This window comes from Neovison vison, chromosome 5, assembly GCF_020171115.1.
Source record: "Neovison vison isolate M4711 chromosome 5, ASM_NN_V1, whole genome shotgun sequence".
NCBI classification, from domain to species: Eukaryota; Metazoa; Chordata; class Mammalia; order Carnivora; family Mustelidae; genus Neogale; species Neogale vison.
In genome coordinates, this window is record NC_058095.1 from 159,419,244 (window position 1) to 159,434,657 (window position 15,414).

General features: G+C 37.2%; 1 pseudogene; it reads left to right on the plus strand.

Moving 5' to 3' along the window:
• Positions 1 to 1,559: 1,559 nt before the first annotated feature.
• LOC122907896 lies at positions 1,560 to 3,836 on the plus strand (annotated as a pseudogene).
• The last annotated feature ends 11,578 nt before the right edge of the window (positions 3,837 to 15,414 follow it).

The window sequence follows — 15,414 nt, forward strand, 5'->3', positions numbered from 1 at the left end:
ACATGTCTAGGGTATATCCATATGCAAAAGCTTCTTTCTAGTCTTCAGGAAAATTACCCATGATATGTAAAGGGGTCATCATCTGAGGTGAATACTTCATTTTCTTATAATTTTAGAAGCCATCTAATTTGGACTATTTTTTGTGCAAATGTCTAGAACATCTCTACCTCATCATAACCATAATTTTCTCCCCTTCTTCTCCTCTTAAGCCTGCCACTAACCCTCTCTTCTTGTCCATTCAGCCCCCCTGCCCATTTCCTCCTTGTCATATCTTAGACTACCAATGATGGGCACACAACTTACCATACATTTCATATAATCTACCTACTCACCTCTTTTTTTTCTCTCTCTCTTTGTCTCTCTTTTTTTAAAGATTTTATTTATTTATTTGTTAGAGGGAGAGAGTGAGCACACAAGCAGGTGGAGCAGCAGGCAGAGGGAGAGAGAGAAGCAGGCTCCCCGCTGAGCAGGGAGCCCAATGTGGGACTCCATCCCAGGACCCTAAGATCATGACCCAACCTGAAGGCAGACGCCCAACTGACTGAGACACCCAGGTATCCCTTTTTTTTCTCTTTAAGGTACTTGCAGTAATTGTCCTTCCAGGTGTTATCTTTCCCATTAGTCACATCTCAGCCATTTCTACTCATAAGATTTTCTGATTAGACACATATGCTTATTGATATTTCCATACGACCCTCAGTTTTCAAATTCTGGCCCAGTTAATTTAACGTTATTTTCTATGTTCATAGCATTTATATATATCTGATAACATCTATAATACATATACCCTTAAACTGAGTACAATGTATAAATGGAAAACAAAAATCACATTGAATAGTCCAACAAAATGACAATACTTGTTGCAATTTGGTGCACAGTCTTTTTGTTGTTGTTGTTCCAACACAAATGCACAATAATTTAAAACATGGAATAAACTGTTTCTCAAAGATTTGTATCATGATTTTTTTCTTAAAATGATGTATTATTAATGTTTTCCAATGTAAGTAAATATTCTAACATTTTATTTATATTACTGAATATATTCTATATATGGATGTGTTTAACTGATGCCTTACTATTGGTAGTTATATTCCTTCCAATAGCTTACATTAGAAATAATGTTATGACCAACATTCTTGTGTAAGATCTTTGTCCCTATCCACAACAAATTCTTAGGCATACATTGCCAGAGATAAAGTCAAATTGACCAAATACTTATTCAAGAAACCTTAAAATTAAAGAACTGAGAATACACAAGAAAATAAACTTACTACTACTAATATGCTATTAACAATATAAATAGGCAATTTTGTACTAATACTTTGCTATGTGCTTTGATCCTTCCAAACACAATTTTATTTGGGGGCACTAGTTCTTCATTTTACAAATGATGGTTTTGGTTATAAGAAACTACTTTCTTCTAAACAAAACAAAACAACAAAACAGAAATAGAGCTGCTCCTGCGTCCTGGTGCTGCATCCTCTTGGAGCCCGTGCAGTCCTTTAGCCAAGATGCCTGAGGAAACCCAGCCCCAAGACCAGCCGATGGAGTAGGAGGAGGTGGAGATGTTCGCCTTCCAGATGGAGATCGTGCAGTTGATGTCGCTGATCATCAACACCTTCTACTCAAACAAGGAGATCTTCCTCAGGGAGCTGATCTCCAACTCGTCGGACACTCTGAACAAAATCCGATACGAGAGCCTGACCGACCCCAGCAAGCCCAACTCGGGGAAAGAGTGGTGCATTAACCTCATCCCGAACAAGCAGGACCAGACCCTCATCATTGTGGATACCAGGATCGGCATGACCAAGGCCGACCTGATCAATAACCTCCACACCATCGCCAAGTCAGAGACCAAAGCGTTCATGGAAGCTCTTCAGGCTGGTGCAGATATTTCTGATTGTGAGTTTAGTGTCGGGTTCTATTCTGCCTACTTGGTCGCGGAGAAGGTGACAGTGATCACCAAGCATAACAATGACCAGCCATATGCCTCGGAGTCATCCACAGGGGGCTCGTTCACAGTCCACACCGACACAGGCAAACCTATGGGTGGGGGAACGAAGGTTATTCTGTATCTGGAAGAAGACCAGGTCGAGTACCTGGAGGAGAGGAGAATAAAGGAGATTGTGAAGAAGCACTCCCAGTTCACTGGCTACCCCATCACTCTGTGAAGAAGGGACATGATAAAGAGGTGAGGGACGATGAGGCTGAAGAACAATAAGAGAAAGAGGAGAACAAAGAAAAGGAAGAGAAGGAGTCTGATGACAAACCTGAGATAGAAGATGTTGGTTCTGATGAGGAAGAGGATGAGAAGAAGGATGATGACAAGAAGAAGGAAAAGAAGATAAAAGAGAAGTACATTGATCAGGAAGAACTGAACAAGACAAAGCCTATTTGGACCAGAAACCCCAACAATATTACCGATGAAGAATATGGAGAATTTTACAAGAGTTTGACCAATGACTGGGAAGATCAGTTGCCAGTGAAGAATTTTTCAGTGGAAGGACAGTTGGAATTCTGAGCTCTTCTCTTTGTGCCAAAAAGTGCTCCCTCTGACCGATTCAAGAACAGAAAGAAAAAGAACAACATTAAGTTGTATGTTTGCAGAGTTTTCATCATGGAAAACCGTGAGGAGCTCATCCCCAAGTATCTGAATTTCATCAGAGGTGTGGTGGACTCTTAGGATCTTCCTCTAAATATTTCCCGTGAGATGCTGCAGCAAGGCAAAATTTTAAAGGTTATCAGAAAGAAGTTGGTCAAAAAGTGCTTAGACCTCTTCACCGAACTGGCCAAAGACAAACAGAACTGCAAAACGTTTTATGAGCAGTTCTCGAAAAACATCAAGCTGGGAATACACAAGGACTCTCAGAATCATAAGAAGCTGTCTGAGCTGTTGCGCTATTACACGTCTACCTCTGGTGACGAGACAGTCTTTCTCAAGGACTACTGCACCAGAATGAAGGGGAACCAGAAACACATCTATTATGTCACAGGCAAGAACCAGGTAGCAAACTCAGCCTTGGTGGAGCATCTGTGGAAGCATGGCCTGGAAGTGATCTATATGATCGACCCCATTGATGAGTACTGCGTCCAGCAGCTGAAGGAGTTTGAGGGGAAGACGTTGGTGTCTGTAACCAAAAAGTGCTTAGAACTTCCAGAAGATGAAGAAGAGAAAAAGAAAAGGAAGAGAAAAAAAAAAAAACAAAAAAAAAACAAAGTTCGAAAAGCTGTGCAAGATCATGAAGGGTATCTTGGAGAAAAAGTAGAAAAGGTGATTGTGTCAAACCAATTGGTGACCTCCCATGCTGCATTGTGACAAGCACGTACGGCTGGATGGCAAACATGGAGAGGATCATGAAGGCCCAGGCCTTGAGAGATAACTCCACCATGGGCTACATGGCCACGAAGAAGCACCTGGAGATTAACCCCACCACTCTATTATCCAGACCCTACGGCAGAAGGCTGAGGCCGACAAGAACGACGAGTCTGTGAAAGACCTGGTCGTCCTGCTCTACCAGACAGCGCTCCTGTCCTCCGGTTTCAGTCTAAAAGATCCACAGACACGTTCTAACAGGATCTACAGGATGATCAAGGTTGGTCTCGGTATTGATGAAGACGACCCCACCGTTGATGACAGCAGTGCCGTGGTGAGTGAGGAGATGCGTCCTTGGAAGGTGATGAGGACACGTCACACATGGAGGAGGTTGACTAGGTGCCGCGAGAATGACTTGTACATGTATTCGATACTTTATCTTCATTCCCTCTGATAATATATTTTCAAGGACGTTTTTCTTTATTTTTGTTAACATCTTAAGAATTTGTATGGCATGACAATAACTACTTAAGGGGAAGATAAGATTTCTTTCTGTTTGAGTGTGATACTGTGACGTGTTGGAACTAAAGCCCAGCTAATTTTTCTTCCCTAGTTCTACGCCAGCCCATTGTAACCAGACAAGGTGACCTTTGTTGTGAGGTATATGTAACCTAACATTAACTGTGGTCTAAAGTGTTCAGCTACCAAACAGATTCCTTAGTAAGACCAAATTTGTCTGTCACTGAAGTGTTCCGAGCTATACCTTGATGTTTTAAAGAGAACTGTTGGTTAAAATGACTCTCACTGTCTAGAATCTACTTTTTAAATCTTCTGTCCCCTGTAGTTAGCAACTGCATGTACCAGGCCTCTAGAAACTGGTAGTTAAATTGAACCAACTGGATGGGAGTAACCGTGGATAGGGCTTGTTTTCCGAAGAAGAGCATTGTTTAGAGTAGCAACCTTCTCAGCCTACTTAGGTGTGTTGTAAAGCTCTTGGAGAAGTAACTCCACAAGTTCTGTAAGTGGAAATGTAGTGCTCAAGTCACGTTCTACTTTAAAAGGTTGTAACAAATACAAATTTTAAAAAAGTTTAAAAAAATTAAAAAAGTAAAAGAACCAGAAACAGTAATATAAATATGGGCAAAGCCCAAAATATCAGCATGGAATTAGGAAAAGTAGGTAATTTTGTTCTGACAAATAAATAATCCTTATTGTTTATATAAAATCACAAACTTATATAAATATTTTAATAAATATTTGTAAGTCATGAAAGTTTATTTGCTAAATAATGCAAGTATAAATTAGATAAAAATAGTAGAAATCAAAAAAGAAAATCTCACAAAATTGTCATTACAGCAGCATACATTAAGAGATAACTACTGAAAAATCAGAAATCAGAAGAAGATTAATAAAAAAAGATCAAACTCAATAGTAATCAAAGAAATGTGTGCAGCATATATCATTTCTCTTGTTAGATTGTCAAAGATTAAAAAGACTTACAAGAACATTTGTGTTCAAGTTTCGAGACTTGAGGAAACGACTTTGTCTTCCTCATTCCCAAGTCCCATTAACTTTCCAGGAAGACATTTTAAAAAAATAATAAAGCCAAATGTCAGAGAAACTGAAGTGGGCCCAATAGAAATCATATATATATATATTTCAATGAATTCCTCAAAGAGAGAACCAGAATGAATATGAGGTGAAATCTTCTAGAATATGAAGAACAGTAATTGTCACAAAGTGTCTACTTTCCAGGTTGGTAGTGATGGCTGGAAGCAGACGTACCAGAGAGGGAGCAGTTAATTAAACATCTGTCTAGGAGCCCCAGGACCAATTCTTTTGATGCTGCATCCATCTTTCATGCAGAATACAGTCAGGTAGTGTCTCACTTAACCCTAGGCTAACAGATAAAAACTCAATGCCTTCCTTTTAAAAGTTAGTGAAAAAAAATGTCAATGGAGAGTTAAGGCAGCTATGGTCTTACATGGAAGAAAAATCCAGCCATTCGACATTTAAAAGTCCATCGTAAAGTCCAGATCTGTGACTATGCTATCTTCATTTAGAACTCTACTGATACCTTCCAGACAACAAATTCTTCTCATAAGCATAATAACCATTAGTGAATCTTCTCATGTAAAGGAGAAGGAAGACAAGCCTAGATATTAACCTATAGAAAACAAACAAAAACAACAAAGAGAGCAAGCTACTTGTCATACAGCATTACATTTACATTCTAAAATATGAATGGCTAATTGATATTCATAAGACATATCAAGATAGTTAAAGTTTAATAGAAATGCCTGAAAAATAAGGGAAGTCTGAGAGTGTCACAGACAAAAGGGATTAAAATGTGATGTGAATCCTGGATGGGATCCTACAGAAAAGAAACAAAAACAAAAACAAAACAGTAAAAACTAAGGAGACTGAATAAAGTACAGACTTTATCTAACAATAATATGCCAATGCCGGTTTGTTCTTTGTGAGAAGTGTACCCTCCCAAAGACAGATAGTTGTTGACCATAGGGAAAACTTGGTGTGGAATATATGGCAACCCTCTGTACTAATTTCACCATTTTTTTAAAAAAAGATTTTATTTATTTATTTGACAGACAGAGATCACAAGCAGGCAGAGAGGCAGGCAGAGAGAGAGGAGGAAGAAGGCTCCCTGATGAGCAGAGAGCCAGATGTGGGGCTCAATCCCAGGACCCTGAGATCGTGACCTGAGCCGAAGCCATTGGCTTAACCCACTGAGCCACCCAGGTGTCCCAAATTTCACCATTTTTTTGGTCAATCTAAAACTATCTTAAAATAAGCATTGTACTTAAAAATAAAGCAATAATAGTAAATACGGAGAAGGTGAAGAAACAAATGTGGCAAAATATTAAAAATGAGGAGTAAGGGATATATAGTGTATCTTAATAAAAATACATTGCAACCTTTATATGCTTGAAATGATATAAAAATAAAAACTAAAAAAAGTGAAAAAAAATAAGCAAACAAGTAGAAAATCTCATCTCAGAAATATGCTGAGATAATTCCAAAAGTAGATGAAATATCTAACAACAAGAACAAAAAGCTCTAATTTGTTTCCCTACAGGTTCTAGAACTATATTGCATCTAATGAGAAGGGTTGGAAAAACATGTACAATCAAAGTGAAATAATGAGAAAACAAGAAAGACTTCTTAAGACTTAAAAAATAACTGCTAAGTTTGAAAGATACATTAAGTGAATTTTCATAAAACCTTGAGGAAAAATATGAAAAATGTTGAGAGAACCAGATAAAGAGAATAGATATGAGACATCAAACATTTGACGCACTAGTATCAGTGTTAGGCAAAGGAACAATTAAACAAAGGGAAGAATATTATCAAAAAAATAATGCCAAAATACATTCCTGGAGCTGAGGAGACATTTCAAACTATCACCTCAATTGACCCATTGAATACCATTGAATGAATGAATGAACAAATGCCAGCAACAACTTTGCAAGTTATCATGAAAGCTAAGAACATCAATGAGAATAGACAGTCCTATAAGATTCTAGAATGGATAAAACTAGTCACACTAAGGAAATCAGTCATGTCACCAAAACCAGTCACCAGTCAACAATCTTGAAAGAATTAAAAACAGCGAAATTAGATCTTCATCAAGAATATGGAAAATTCATCATTATTAGACATAATTGTTATATACTTGCTATTATTAAAGAAAATCAGTAATTTTTTTATGCCAAATAAAAACTGGAAATTTCTTGGGATTGCAAAGCAACATTTGGATTAATTTTAAATCATTATTTATTGAAAAGATATAGAGGGTCCTCCTGTTCCACCTTCTACTCTGATCTTCCCTTTTCTCTTTGGCCATATATTTTTTAAGATTTTATTTATTCATTTGTCGAGAGAGAGAGAGCACAGCACGGGGAACAGCAGGCAGAGGGAGTAGCAGTCTCTTGGCTGAACAAGAAGCCAAATATGGGGCTCGATCCCAGGACCCTGGAATCATGACCTGAGCTGAAGGAAGATGCTTAACTGACAGAGCCACCAAGACGTCCTTCTTTTGCCATTTAATTGGCTGAATTCATGACTCCCCTGCCATGCATATAGCCAGCATAAGAGCTAGAAAAGACTAACTTTCATTACTTCTTCTGCTGTATGCAAAGATAGATTTAGCAGGAGAAATGAAGCAGGGAGTGTATATAATGCCTTTGTATCTGCCTTGTAAATCTCTGACCCGTAAAATCACACTTTTGTAACTACTCTGTGTGTAGCATTAATTCATCTGCATCTTGACTATCATTGCAATGTCTTAAGCCTTATCACAGATACGACATTCATATGCAGACAGCATGTGCAAAATCTTTTCCCCTTTTGTGATACAATGCTCATTTCATGTATATTATTATCTAATTATCAGAAAGCATAATTTATATTAAAACAGTTAATCATGCTATTTTTCTCTGTCTCTGTGTGGACTATAAAACATCAAATCTTTCATACTTCAAAGACTCACAAGATGCCTAATTAAAAAAAAAAAAACTTTTTTGGAATATAATACCTTTTATCCTTTAGCCAGGTTTTATATTTCTTTGGATTTGATCAGCTTTAGTACATATACCTAATAAGTATCAAAAGCTTTCTAATCTTACCACTGGTAATTTAAATGGTATGAACTCTACCTATGGAGTCATGTGGTTCTCTAAAAACATGGTAGGGTATATTAAATTTTGGAGATGGAATAAGGTCAGGGATTATATTTCCAGATGCCTAATACTGATTATTTATGACTTTGGGAAAATGAATCAACTGGTAAATTAACCTAAATGTATTTCATGGCTTATGATTAACAATGAATTAATTAACCAACAAAATATTTGAATATCTTTTTAAATGAAAGTTGTATTAAATGAGTTCATGTTCGTAACCATATTATCCATTCATCAGTGTATGAACAGATTACAGTTTATGTGAGTTTTTATTTATGCTAAGAATAGTGATTAGAAATTGCTGTGGGAATTCAGAAAATTGGATTCCCCAATTGTTTTAACAAGCTGACAGAAAAATCTGGGGAGGCGACTAGGGCATTTTCCCACTTTCAATGAATGAGCCTTGATTTTGTCACTCTGCTGTCTAGCAGACAGAGAGAATATAGAACTATCTTTGGCTCCCCAAGGAGGACCTCCATTTTCTTTGCAAACAAATACAGGCACCAATGAGCAAAGAAGAAACTTTCAGAAGACAACAGACATATTAACATTGTTTACTGGCTCTTCTGTTAAAGAAATAATGGTGCCCACTGCTGAAAGTCACCCCCAAGTCAACACAAGCATATAATTACTGCTCTGGGTGGAGGATATTATTTTCTTCTGGGAATGGGGTATGAAATGGTCGTAGATGTCGAGAAACAGTATAGCGGGAGTGAGGTGATTACTCATTTAAGCCAAATGGAAAACTGTGTCTAATTGTCTGACTGCTCCATTGACTTCCAATGGTCTGCCAACAGTCTGTTACAGACTCTTGATACATTTAGCGCCTTCACAAGGACAGAAGCAGACCTTCTGAAGCAGCGAATGTCCATAGGAATTCAATGCAGGATTCCTGTTGTTTCTGTGTCTCTTCCTGTCTTCAAAGTGTTGTTTTTTTGTGTTTTTTTCTTTTAACCACACAGTGAAATTTTTTGGTTTATGATTCTCTTTGTTTCTTAGTGACAAGAAACAAAAGCTGGGAAGTGATCACATTGAAGTAAGAACACTATTCCCTTATGTTATTTTACATCTAAGAAAAAGCCACTTCTGCATTTTTGGTCTTGGTACCAAGGTTATTGCCAGCTCTGCGGCATTCATTCACTGTTCAAAAAAAGATGCTTTTCTGCACAGTTTTTCCCAACTTCACAGCGGAGTCTTTTTACCAGCTAAGAAAATATTTAATGAGATAATTTAATGATCAGTTTTTTCTTTGATGTCTGATTTAACTGAAGTAAAAAATTAGACACGTACCCTGCAGTGAATACACCAAATGAAAGTGATTTAAATAGCAGAGATCTCAAAAGAATTGTTGAAAATTTTGCATCATTTTGATAGAGCGATAGAGAAACTCTATTTTAAAAACAACTGAGCATATTCAACCAGAAACTCATAAAATCTAAATTGAAATGTCTTATGGTGTGTAACATTTTTTTATCCTGATGTTCTAGAAACCTAGAACAAAGAAATTATAATTCCTTTACTATTAACATGGCATCTAAATATAAGCAGATATTTACATTGTAAATCAACTAGAATAATAAGATAATAACATTGAGCTCAATTTTCAAAATACATATTAACTCTGTTCCCTGTTAATACAGCATTTCTTTGGCTTTGATAAAAATACCTTATATAAAAATTAATGAAAAAACTGAGGCAAACTTGGAATGGAAACCCTGGGTTGGGTAAAACCAAAACATACAAACCATAACATTTGTTTGAGAATAATTTATGGAAATTATATATTTATTTCCAAAAATTGTCAGAGTTTGCCATCAGCTGGAATGAGGCAACATATTGAAATTAAAAAAAAAAAATCGAGGGGGGTACCTGGGTGGCTCAGTCAGGTAAGCATCTGACTCGGTTTCAGCTCATGTCATGATCTCAAAGTTTTGAGACCAAGCCTCATGGTGGGCTCCACACTCTGGGGGGTCTGCTTGAGATCCTCTCCCTCTTCCTCTGGCCGTTCCCCCACACAGTTCACGCCCTTTCTCTCTTTCTCTTTCTCTTTCTCTCTTCCATCTTTCTCTTTCTCCTTCTTTTTCTCTTTCTCCCTTTTCCTTCCTCCTTCTCTTTCTTTCTCTTTTTCTTTCTCTCTCTCTCTCTCTCTCACTCTCTCTCAAAAAGAAAAAACAAAACAAAACAAAAAAAACCTTTAAAACTGTTTTAGGGCCAGTATCAGAAGCAGGTAATTATTCTGGAATGATTGATTCAGTGAGACATAATGTGCTGGCAACCGTAGGGGTAGAAGTAAAGATTAAACAGGAAAAACACCAAAATGCCTGTGGCTGTTGATTGAATAAACCAAGAACGATCAGTGGGAATTTCATTTGCTAAAGTTTTGAGGGAAAATGCACTGATCAGAATGGAAAAGGCTCATATAGAAATAGAAACATAAAATAAGATCATTTTGATAAACATTCTAATTTAAGACAAACCAAACTTACACTGAAAAATAATCAGAACATTGGAAATTGTGGCACAATTATGGACTGTGATATGGTCTGAAGACCCAAGGAGTACGTTAACACTGTGCAGATTGTGGAGACCTCTCCCTCTCAAGCAACCTGAAAGACAACACAGGGAAGGGATAATGTTTGCAAGAGTTGGTAGAAGTTATCTGGTTAAGAAGAGGTTGTAGTCCTAATAATGAAATAGACTGAAGGTAACAGTTGTGTGGGTAGGAAGAGGGAGGCAACTCTGCAAGACCATTATTTTCTTGTAAAAATAGCCTTTGTTTTTTAGAGTCCATAGTCTCTCGTGGTTCATCTCCCTCTCCAATTTCCCTCAACTCCCTCCAATCTGAGGGTTTTGAAGGGGCAGGGTGTGGGAAATTGGGTGAGCTTGGGGGTGGGAATTATGGAGGGCATGTATTGCATGGAGCACTGGGTATGGTGCATAAACAATGAATTCTGGCGTACTGAAAAGAAATTAAAAAAACAAAAATAAAATATCCTTGGGTTTGTTGTATTTATCAAGCTGACATGTACCCCCTTCTTGCTCCCTGCGAGTATTGCCGTTCTATTGTGTTCATTTTGTCTAGCTACCAGTATCAGTTTATAGTCCACAAGGCAGAAATAGATGTCATCTGTATCCTGAGCACTTAGCATATTTTGGTTTTTCAAATATGTACTAGATGTAGATACCATATCTGCAAATTGAGCAAGTCCCTCTAGGTAAGATATAAATCTGATTTCTTTTCTCTTGCCCTAAATTTTATTTATTCAGGTCATTATTATATTCTCTCAGTAGGTCCTTACTACTTTTTATTAAATCAATTCAGCATAAATATTAAATATTAAATGTTTGATTATCCATTACATCAATAAAAATGTAAAGAAATAGAAACATATTGGGACACCTGGGTGGCTCAGTGGGTTAAAGACTCTGCCTTTGGCTCAGGTCATGATCTCAGGGTCCTGGGATCGAGCCCCACATTGGGTTCTCTGCTTGGTGGGGAGAGCCTGCGTCCTCCTCTCTGCCTGCCTCACTGCCTAATTGTGATCTCTGTCTAAAAAATAAATGAATAAATAAATAAAATCTTTAAAAAAAAGAAATAGAAACATATCAATGAAATAATTACATTTTTTAGTAATTGCTTTGTCAAAATTTCTTCCTTATCTCCTTCCCCCCTTCTCTTCTTTGTTCTAGTCTGTCTCTCCCCCTCCCTTCCCTCCCCTCTCTCCACTCCCTCCTTCCTTCATTTCTCAACAAACATTTACTGTACTCCATATCAGTCACAGAAACAATGTGAACAAGATAGAAAAAAAAATGCTTGTGCTCATTTAGTTCACATTATTTTGGGAGAAATGTAAAGGTTTAAAAAATTGAAAACTTCCGTAAGATAAATTTGAGTGCTGTGACTTTCCTCTGGGGCTATAAAGAACTCAACTGCCTCGTTTTCTTGTTTACATAAATGTAATAGTCAATGATGGTAACTGAGGACATTTGTATATTTTCCATTTTCCCCTTTAAATTACTTTACCTAGAGATTCTTTCTAGTGCCCCTGCAGTCAAATATTATGTGTCGCTCTACCGCATTTTACCAAACGCCTCCCACCTCCTTCAATCCCCAGCCCTCTCCCCAGTCCTCCAGCACCCTTGGAGGGAAGCACGACTCTTTTCTTAAGGAAGATTGGACATCAATCCATAATGCTCACTGGGAACTGGAAGTCACACCTTACAGCTACGTACTTTCATAAATAAGTAATTAAGTAAACAAACACACAAATATTTTAAAAGTTTATTTCATGGGCTAAGAAACTAAGAAAGCAGCTTACATTGTAAAAATATTTTTATCCTTCAAAATACTATTTACCTTGAAGCCAAAATTTTCAATTTTCTAGTATGTACTGAGTGGAGTTAGCCAAAAACTGAATTTAATTCTGGGACATTCCCAACATGAGATTACTGGTATGCCCCAATTTCCATAAGAAATCTTCCCTTATTACATCTCTGTCTGACTCCTAGACCAAGTAGATCCCGATCAGCAAAAATAAGTTACTAGTATTTCAGAGCCCCGTTAGAGAGTAAATCCTGAATTGGCATCCTCTAGGAATCAGGTTGAGAGAAATGTAGAGATAATATGATCTATGTGATAGAGCATACATTTACTCCACCTATTCTGAGTTCTGTCTGTGAATGCATCTGCTTGTCACAAACTGTATCACTTCAACTACATTAACCCTTAACAGAATATCTACTACTTCTTATGTTTATTTTACTTCATTGTGGTGTTACTATATCTTTTATTCTGTATACATACATACGAAAAAGCACATGGCATCCATATACAATTAGATGAATTTTTCAGTTTACCAACACAAAGATTAATAAGACTATTACCCGAATTGCTTCAAAATGATCCTTCCTTTTTTTTTTTTTTAAAGATTTTATTTATTTATTTGACAGACAGAGATCACAAGTAGGCAGAGAGGCAGGCGGGGGGGGGGGAAGCAGGCTCCCTGCTGAGCAGAGAGCCCGATGCGGGGCTCGATCCCAGAACCCTGGGATCATGACCCGAGCCGAAGGCAGAGGCTTTAACCCACCGAGCCACCCAGGCGCCCCTCAACCTTCCTTTTTAAAGAGTATTCAACACTGTAGAGAACTTAATTCATTGTCTTCTAATTTTTGTGAATCTGTTGAGAAGTTAATTGTCAATCTTATGCTTGCCCATCTAAAGGAATCATGTCCCTTTAATAATTATTTTAACCGTTTCCCATCCATTTGCATACTTTCTATTAACTTCCTTTTCCCCCTGTCTTCTCTGTGTGATCATTATGTGAGTTAAATTGTTCTTAGTTTCGGTGTTCTATTACCTGGCTTCACAGTCTCCTTTCATTTCCTTTCATGGATTCCAAACAATTTGTGAAAATCTTTTTATTTTTCTCTGCTTTGCTTATCCTTTTATTTCCTGAAAAATAATCACCATAGGCACTTCAAAACCCTAGTCAGTTAACTTCATTTTCTGGTTCATCTGTGGGTCTGTTTCATCTTTCATTCTCTCTTTCTCTCTTGGTTTTTAGTTCTATTATTTGATGTACGAAACAGTTTTTATCCCTAACTTAAATAAAATTAGCCAACGTATAGTACAGCACTATTTTCAGCTGTAGAGTTCAATAATTCATCATCCGCATATAGTAGTGCTCATCACATCACATGCCCTCGTTAATGCCCATGGTTTTTGATTGAATACCTAACAGTGACATTGCATGGAAAAATGGGCAATATTGCCATTCTCTAGGCCACGGGTTAGAAAACCATAGTGCATGGATCAAACCCAGCTAGCTTTCTTTTCTTATAAACAAAGTTTTACTGGGACACATTCCTACTTATTTACGTACATATTGTCTATGACTGAGTTCACAGTACAATGGCATAGCTGAGAAGAAGCAGGGAGAGACTATATATGCCTGCTAGGTCAAATATATTTACTATGTGGATCTTCAGAGGAAAAATAAACTCCCTGCTCAGATCAAGTAGTTTCTGACATTTGATTGGAATCAAGGACCTGCCATATCACAGGAGTGTTACAGTCCTGGAAAAGTCCATCTCATCTATGACTTCTCTTGTCCTTCAGGCCTCAAAGTCCATTGGGTTCTTTGGGGAATTTCTTCCTAAAGAAATCTTACCCTCCTCTCAGAAAACTAACAAAATGCTCTGCCTTGCCTTCTAAGGATTTTCAACTCAGTGCTAAATTCTAGAATCCTAGAATTTAACAAGTGTACTTAGGAAGAAACTGCTTATGTGTCTGTGGCCCCTCAAAGCTTTGCAGCAATATTTGCCACTTCTAGTTTTCTCTTAGCAGATGTCACTCAAGGGCACATAAACCAGGATAGTCAACTTTCTGAAATCACCAGAATTAGAAAATTGTTCCAAAGTACAACCATTGCCAGGAGGTTACTCACTTCTAAGACGGTCTTCTCTCTTGACAGTCTTGGTTTCCCCAGTTCTATTTGCCTTAGCAACAACCATTGCATACTTAACAGCTTTCTTTTCCCATCTTTTAATCTACTGTTTTAGTTGCCAAGGAAGGAGCACCAGTCTACCACCATCTACTCCATATCAGCCAGAGAATATTCTGTATTTAACTTTGATCAAATGTTACTCCATATGACAGCCACGTGAAAGTGGCCTTTTTATATCGCTTTCTAATGTTTTCCCCTTGGACCTTGTTTTCAATTTCAAAACGTTCATCCTATTATGTATGTTTTGCTTTGTAAGCCACCTCAATTGTTTCTTGGGGTTTAGATATTAATAAATGCATTTAATGATTAGCAAGAAGATATTAGAAATGTCTGCTGTCTACATTTAAATATATTTAACTCAAATATATTTAAAGAGAAAAACAAAATATTTTTCAGCAACAGTCCATTTCTCTTGATTCTTTCAAAGCCTCTTTCAAAAACAGTCTGACAATGATACGGAAGCAATTGATCTCTTATAAACACAGACTTCAGGGAATCCCTTTGACACAGAGAACAGACATCACCTCACCATTCAATGTACCTACTTAATGTTCAAATTCATTAATAGTTCTCTTTTCTCCAGCACAGAGAGGTTGTCACTTGCTATCCTTAATCATGTAATTTTTAATTGCAACTTATTCTCAATAAGTGTATCCTAAATGTTCCTGTTGTTTCAGCTCTCCTTTCGTCAGGGCTGGTTGTTGGCAACAAATAACGTTAAATATGAAAATGTAATTGTCCACCTTAGGGACTGGCTTTTGTTAGATGCTCAATAAAGGCTAAGCTGTTGCTTCTTGGGCTTTCAACAAAATTGTCTCATGTTTTCATATTGCCCTTCTAAATTATGTTTCACTCATTTTTCCTAATTCTTGAGTTTATTGGATATTATTTT